We start from the raw sequence: 7,800 nt of genomic DNA, 5'->3' as shown, positions 1-7,800 counted from the left end.
TTTATTGCCCATCCCTAATTGCCCTTGAGAACATAAGAATATAAGAAATAGCAGCAGGAGTATGCCATTCGGCCCCTCGAGCTTGCTCCGCCGTTCAATAAGATCATGACTGATCTGAAGGTAGTGGTGAGCCGCCTTCTTGAACCATTGCAGCCCGTGTGGTGAAGGTACTCCCACAGTGTTGTTAGGGAGGGAGTTCCAGGATTTTGACCCAGCGACAATGAAGGAATGGCGATATACTTCCAAGTCAGGATGGTGTGTAACTTGGAGGGGAACTTGCAGGTGACGGTGTTCCCATGTGCCTGCTGCCATTGTCCTTCTAGGTGGTATAGTTCTCGAGTTTGGGAGGTGCTGCTGAAGAAGCCTTGGCGAGTTTCTGCAGTGCATCTTGTAGAGGGTACACATTGCAACCACGGTGCGCCGGTGGTGCAGGGAGTGAATATTGAAGTTGGTGGATGGGGTGCCAATCAAACGGGCTGCTTTGTCCTGGATGGTGTCAAGGCACATCTAAGCCACTGTGGCTTTTCCACCAGGTGTAGGTCTGTCAGATGGGGAGCAAGAGGCCATTCAAAGGAAGCTTTTTTACCTCTGTGCCCATACTTACCTGAGCGCTAGTAGATGGTCAAGGGACCACCCAATATTCTGCAGGTTGAAAGCCCACTTCCCACATCAGCCTGTGGCACGTTAATGAGGTTTGGTGGTTAAAATCGGCATGTCCTCATTCTGCCATGGGCGGATGGCACATTTACTCGCCAACTCGGCTTTCTAAAGCCCACTGCAACTTAAGATCCATGCCTTAGGTGTGTTACAAAATGAAGTTAGTAGGTTCAATCAGCGATTACAGCCATTCCTGGACGCAAGGTGCTTTCTCAGATAGAAGTGAAGAAAATCAGGTCACAGGGTCAGTAGCACAGTCTGTGGGCTGGATCATCTGATGATCGTCCCAGCTAAATAAGAATGAGAAAAGGCTGTTCTGCCCATCAGGCATCCTTTCATTGACTGGGTGCAATCCACTATTTCATAGGTTCCATCCATGAACTCCTGACTCCCCTTCACCGAAATAAACCAATAAAATTCCAGAAAATCACAATGATAGCTTATATTTTTAAACCTTTCCTTCCTTTACATCCCCATTCCATGGTTTCAGTTGTACAATAATTATCATATTTCATGGAGCCTTCAAACATCTCTCCCAAATTCATTTCAAGTGGGCCCTTTCAGCTCGTAGACAGAAGAGACATTTTGAAAGTCTAGGCTGGATCTGCGCCTGGATCCCAGAGGTGATCAGTGAGTGTCTAAACCACTGTACCACCAATAAAATTCCAGAAAATCACAATGATAGCTTATATTTTTAAACCTTTCCTTCCTTCACATCCCCATTCCATGGTTTCAGTTGTACAATAATTATCATCTTTCATCTATTCTCCTTCCAACAAAAAAAATCCTAAGTCCTGCTTGAGGTTGGACCACATTTGTTTCTATTGACATTATCAATTTCTCTGAGCAGGTTGAAGTCCAGGGGGGGGAGAAATTCATTATCGCCCCGTTTGGGGGCTGGTAACTTTTTACAGCCGGGAAACTTAGCACCAGGCGCTAATGTTTCCCCGCTCTCCAGAAATTGGCTTTAGCGCACCAGGAAGGAATTTGAGACCCAAAACAAGCATTTCACTTCCTTCTTGGAGCGCTAACTAAAGCAGGCGAGTCGGAAACCTCCACGGCAGCAGTGCACGCTGGGCCATGCAGTGCTGCCACGTTCTAAGGGCCCTTCCCTCCCTTCAAGGGAAGAGCCCTCGCTGCAGGCTCTGCAATTTAAAACGGACCTACTTGGAGCACCAAGGGAGCGGCGAACCCACTCGATTAGCACGGCACTCAAGCAGAGTTCCAGGCTGAATGATCGTGGGCAGGAACCCGCGAAGAAATTGGCATCAACAAAGGTCATTTTTCTTTTTACTTACCTCGGCCACCTTGCTTTTAATCATTGACCCGGTAGCAGCCAGCTGTCTGATCCACGGCTCCTGCAGCTGCCGGTGTTTTCGCCCGGCGCTGCTGCAGGGGGCGAAAGTAAATTTGGAGTCCAGGGCTCCAACGGGGCGATGCACATGCAATGACTTCACGATCTCTCGGCACAAGAGATCGGGGATCAACCCCGTAGCGCCGCCGCTAAACACCCGCCCAATATGGCGAGAGTCGATGTCAGTGCCGCGCGTGGTCGCAAAGGCATTTTTGCCCCGATAACGTGATCGGAAGGCGCAAATGCACCCAATTTCTAGCCCCTTGGATAATAGTCTCTCCCTATCATCTTTTCTCCAGTGAAAATAAATCCAGTAATCATAGTTTTAATTTCCTTGAAGTCTTAAAGTAAGAGTCTCAAAATTGTACAGTCTTTCAAATGTGTCTCATCAATTGATTATATGATGTGAGAATAATTTATTTGACCTATTGTTAAACTAGCTGGAGCGGTATCTCAGTTCTTGATTAGAGTTGGAGGAAATTGATTTTTTTTAAAGTGGTCAGGAAGAGAGAAGGAAATCATAATTGATCTTAAGTAGGCATTTTTCTTATCTGGCATGCCTGTATCCAATAAAATGTATCACTTTTTAATAACAATAATACATTTCGGAACTTTTCTAAGACACAAATCACTAAACTTTTCACACACACAGCTGACAGAGGATATCACAGGACTAAGTAAAAACATCTCAATGAATGATTTATGGGAATTAAGGCCATGCGGTTTATTGCTTTGCTGAAATCTGTCACTTTGCAATGACTATTGAGGAAAAGAAAGTCACGCTTTTTATTCTCCATGTGGCAACTGAGTTCTCATTTACTGGTAGAGCAGCGTGACAATAGCTTTATCAGGGATACTTTCGAGCAGCTTTGTACCACAGACACTGGATTAGGACTGGCGCCCGAGAGTGATGTGGAGCCATCAGGCTCACATTATATTCCTGGCATCGCTTTCTGGCCAGGGAAAATGGAGGCGTGCACACGTCAATTAAATGTTATTGTTAGCTGTGAGTCAATGGGAAAACGGGACACAAAAGCAGCAACGGTCAAAGATGTGTGGGGCTTTCTCTTCAGGTAGTCTTGCACTACTTGCCTAAATCTGAGAATTCACATGTGAAATTATACGAGTTAAATGCAAAATATAGATTATAACCAGTCTATTATAATGAAATCTTGCTGGATAATATCAATAGCAATAAAATTTATGTTATTTAACTGGTTAGCAAGTTTTAGAAATGCTGCCAAAATACTCTGTAATGTCCTTTTTAAGGTTGCATTGTTAATTTTCACTAAAATGGAAGAGTTCCTTAAGCAACTGTGTCTTGTTTGCAGACAATCCAGAAGAAGGCCAAAACATGTAAACATGTAATAAAATACCTGTTTGTTGCAGTTCCCCCAGTGCACTATATAATGACATTATGATTGACAGACAACAGCAGCCAGCAGGAAATCGAAACACAATAACTTTAAATTCAATTCAACAAGCTTTCTGTTTTAATATCATGAAAAACAAACAGAATTACATTGTGATTTTTGTAGGAACAACTTATTTTGAGAGCAGTATTGATTTTAGCAACAGCAAAAAATGACTGGTCACAATAATGTCAAGTCTTTAAGAATTCAGCTTCTATGTTTTACTTGGGTGAAAATAACTCAAGAGTTGTCAGCCTTTGTTTACCGTTTCCCTTAGTAGAAATGTACTTATGAATAATCCAGGACCCAAATAATAGCAAAAGGCCCATTCAGATATATTGATTTGTACAATATGTCATACTCAACTAACAGGACTTTGCAATAAATTTATTATCTACGTAGTTCCGCTGCCTTTTTTCACAACTGAAATCTTGTTCAATGTTATTTTAACTGGCACCATAAACTGTTAACAAAGGAAACCAGCTTGATGTGATCCAAAGCAACAGGCAGCCCATTTATTAAATTTGCAAGAATAACCACCCACAGTCGAAGTGAGCATTGCTAAAACTTTTAACAGTCCCTTCAGCAAATGGTTACATTTATTCAGAATTCTATTTTTCTTCTAGCACCATGTGTTCTGTTCAATGCAGACGCTTTTAATCACCTGTCAGGGGTTGACACTCATGTAGGATCATTGTAGAATTTTAAAAGGTATCACGTTGGAGCGCTGTCGAAACAAACCATAGTATCAGCCTTCGTAAAGAATATTGACCCAGAATTTTCGGTGGGTAATAACAGTGAACGAACAGCATTCGCTGCTATTGCCCCTTTGTCACTGACCGTAACTTCAGGATTTAGTGCATGCGCATCCTAACGCAGAAATCCTGAAGTTGCGGTCAGTCATTCACTGCTCCGACACTGGCTGCGCTCTGGACTCCCCCCACCACCCCTTTAAAAAGTCAGAATAAAAGGAGCTTCTTCCTTCCTAGTTCCCAGTCTCTGAGAATTCTGCATTATGGTTGGCTGCTCAGACAGCTTGTTGACATCACAGCAGTTTGCGCTATGAAATTCCTACTACACTGCACTGATCTCAACTGAACGTCGAAAAAACCGAACTCCTCGGCACAGAGATTGTGTGATCTTTGTGGGCAGCTTTCTTCCGAGACAGCAACGAATACCTTTGCTTCACCGCTGACCGCAAATTATGGGCCATTGCATTTTGGGATATCTTTAAAATTTCATGTTATAACAAGTCTGGGAAGATAATAGGAAACTCATCAGCATTGTTGAGAACATTTCCGACATTATAACAGTGACTACACTTCAAAGGTACATCATTGGCTGTAAAACACTTGAAGACATCCTGAGGTCATGAAAGGCGTTATATAGATGCAAGTCTTTCTTTTTTTAAAGAGTGATGGAGAAAATGACCCGGATCCACCTTAGATGGTCATATCCAATCCAGAATTTTCCTTTCTGCCTTTCACACACCTCCTTTTGAAGAGATAAACATTTAGAAATTGGAAAGCAAAACAAGTTTTCTCCACTGCATTAAATATCGGGGCTGAAATTTAGAGTCTCAGTAAAGACCCGTTACTGCCGGTTTGCGGCGGTCATGTGGCAGAATCCCATGGCTGCCACTTTATGGTCAACTGGCCGCCCTGACCCAAATTCAGGTCGGGGATTTTTCAGCCTGTACCCAATACCGCCCCGCAAGTGCGTCATCAAAACGCGCACCACCTCTCTCCCACACCTGCAGAATACACCAACCCAAATTCACTGGAAAAAATTGTTGCCCTGTCGTGCGGTGTCACCGACAGCTTTCTGTGTCAGTGAGCCTTATCCTGGACTATGTGCGGCCTGGTAGCGTGGCAGCCCTTCAAGGGGAAGGCCCACTGCTGCGGCCGCCATGTATTTATTTTTGCCAGCTGACTTCCCGATCGGCCGGCAAAATATTGCCCATGGATTCGGCTGGGCCAGCAATGAACAGCCTGGCACCCGCTCTTGGGTGCCAGGCCGCTGGCCCGAACGAAACCCTCCCTGGTGGCCCAGTGGCCGAAGAGATAAAATCCCTGATTCTCTCCCCTTCAACTGAGGGGAGAGAGCGAGGCGACTCACACGTGCAGTGACAGCAGTGGAGACTTGATCCCGCCCCTCAGCTGGACTTACCGCCGCACTTCTGCCCCCCACTATGACCGACTTCCAGTCCAACATAAAACAAATACTAAGTGCCGAAAATCAACGGAAAGGCCGCCTCAACAATCCTGGTGAAAAAAGTAAAAAAAAAAGGTAGGTGCGCCAGCTTTCTGGTGGCCCTGAATTTCGACCCCATCCACTACTCATCATTCTTCCTATCCACTGCTCAAGGCTTGACTCCCTCCTAAATAATTCCACAGCTTCCCTCTGTGCCTCTCTCGGTATCCTTCGAAAGGCCCACCGAGGCACTTGTCGCTGCCTCCTAGCAAGCAGCAACCCAAATCGCCCTATCTTACTCTCTCCCTGCACTAAGTGCATGCTGCAGGCTAATCTCGCCAACCTCTCCCTGTCCCTCCCTACTCTGTCCCTCTGGACTCCGCCAGTAAATTAGGTTTTATCATCCCTCTTCATATTTCCCTTCAAAATGTACGTTTACTTATAAATTATGTACTTGCCATCAATGAACTTATTGTGGACAATCAAATGGACTTCATGGCTTTGATGGAGACATGGTTGAGGGGCGATGACACCTTTCCCCTAAAGAAGCTTGTGCACATGGCTATACTTTACACCATTTGCCACGCCCAAACCACCATGGTGGTGATGAAGTCTTTCTTTATAGCAAAATCATACCTTGATCTTTCTCCCTACTCCTCCGGCAGCTTCTCCTCCTTCCAGCATCTCAGCTTGTTCCACCCCTCACGTTTCTCTTTTAAAAATCTCGTTCTGTACCGCCCACCCATATAGAACTCTGATTTTCTTACTGAGATATCTTCTCTGCTTTCCTCCCTCTGCTTTTACACCGAGCGACTTCTCATCCTCGGTGATTTCAACCTCCACCATAGCTCTGCCCTCCTTTCCTCTCTTAATATCTCCCTTCATATAAACTCCTCCACCCATAAACACGGCCACCCCATCGATCTTATCATCTTACATGGCCTTGCTATTCCCTCTGTAAGCATCACCAATAAGGCAATCACCAACCATTTCCTTATACAGGTGCAGCATCCAAAATCCAGAATTCTAAATCCAGACTCCGGACAGATTGGTGGTAGGGTCATCCGGAATCCGTAAAATGTTCCAGAATCCGGACCCGCCGACCCTGCCGACCTCGAAGTCCTGCTGCTACCGGACCTCGGGGCCTCCTCACTGACCCGCCCGAACAACTCCTGCACGACGGGCCCTGCCCGACCAGCTCCTCAGCAGTAGGGCCCGTCTGCATACTTCCTCGGCGGCAGGGCCCCGCCCGATGACCTCATCGATGAGGCCGGTGTCCCGAACAGCTCTTCGGAGAGCAGCCCCCTCCCCTTCCTGACGTTCCAAAATATGGAAATACCCAAACCTGAGCTCAGGTGTTTCAGGATTTGTAAAATCAGAAAGACGTTCCAAAGTCTAGAAAAACGTGGAATCCGGAACGGCCTCAGTCCCGAGGGTTCCAGATTCTGGACGCTGCACCTGTATCACACTCTACCCATATTCCCCTTCCCCCTCCTAACCCCACTTCTTTTAGTATCCTCCCCTGTAAAATAACTTTCCCCAAGTCCCTTACCACTGCACTTTCTAATTCCCATCTCTTTAGCCTTTGGACTACAATTCTGCATGGCCTTTCTGCAGCTACTGACTTACTAAATCACACCCGCTCCACCACCTTTGATGCCCTTGTACCTACTAAAATCAATACACACTCTCACCTTAGTCGCTTCCCCTGGTATACTTCTCATCTCCGCTTCCTTAAATTCCAAGGGACGCAGACTTGAACATCTTTGGCGGACAACTGGTCTAACCTGATTATATAGATTATATAAAGCACTACTAAGTCCTGCTCTCCATCACTAAAATTACCCAATATTCTAAGATCATCCAGGACAGAATAAACACCAGGCTTCTCTTCCCCACCACTAACCGTCTTCTCAAACCACCTGCCTCCTCCTCCCTCACCTCCAATAATAAATGTGAGAAGCTCATGGACTTCTTTGTTAAAAAGATGAATATTATTCAACTGCCTCAGCTTTCAATTCCCTCCCTTTCCCTAGCCCATCAGACCTTACTTCCTCTCAGTTCCCTCCCCCCCTCCCCCTAACCCTAGATTTGCATATTTCTCTCCTACATTTCCTCTTGCCCTTTCAAAGCTCATCTTGTCATTGAGCCTATCCCTGAATTGCTGACCTCCCAACTTCCTGT

The 7,800-nt window shown here is 45.6% G+C and overlaps 1 long non-coding RNA gene across 1 annotated transcript in view; it reads right to left on the bottom strand.

The window, feature by feature from the left end:
• Positions 1–3,945: 3,945 nt before the first annotated feature.
• Positions 3,946–7,800, bottom strand: part of LOC139266762 (uncharacterized) — a 760,042-nt gene continuing 756,187 nt past the window's right edge. Inside the window, exon 3 of the long non-coding RNA XR_011593763.1 lies at positions 3,946–4,150. This is a non-coding gene — a long non-coding RNA (uncharacterized lncRNA). The remainder of the gene's footprint in view (positions 4,151–7,800) is intronic.

Source organism: Pristiophorus japonicus, chromosome 7 (genome assembly GCF_044704955.1).
Source record: "Pristiophorus japonicus isolate sPriJap1 chromosome 7, sPriJap1.hap1, whole genome shotgun sequence".
Lineage (NCBI taxonomy): Eukaryota > Metazoa > Chordata > Chondrichthyes > Pristiophoridae > Pristiophorus > Pristiophorus japonicus.
This window is presented reverse-complemented; position numbering and strand designations above follow the sequence as displayed.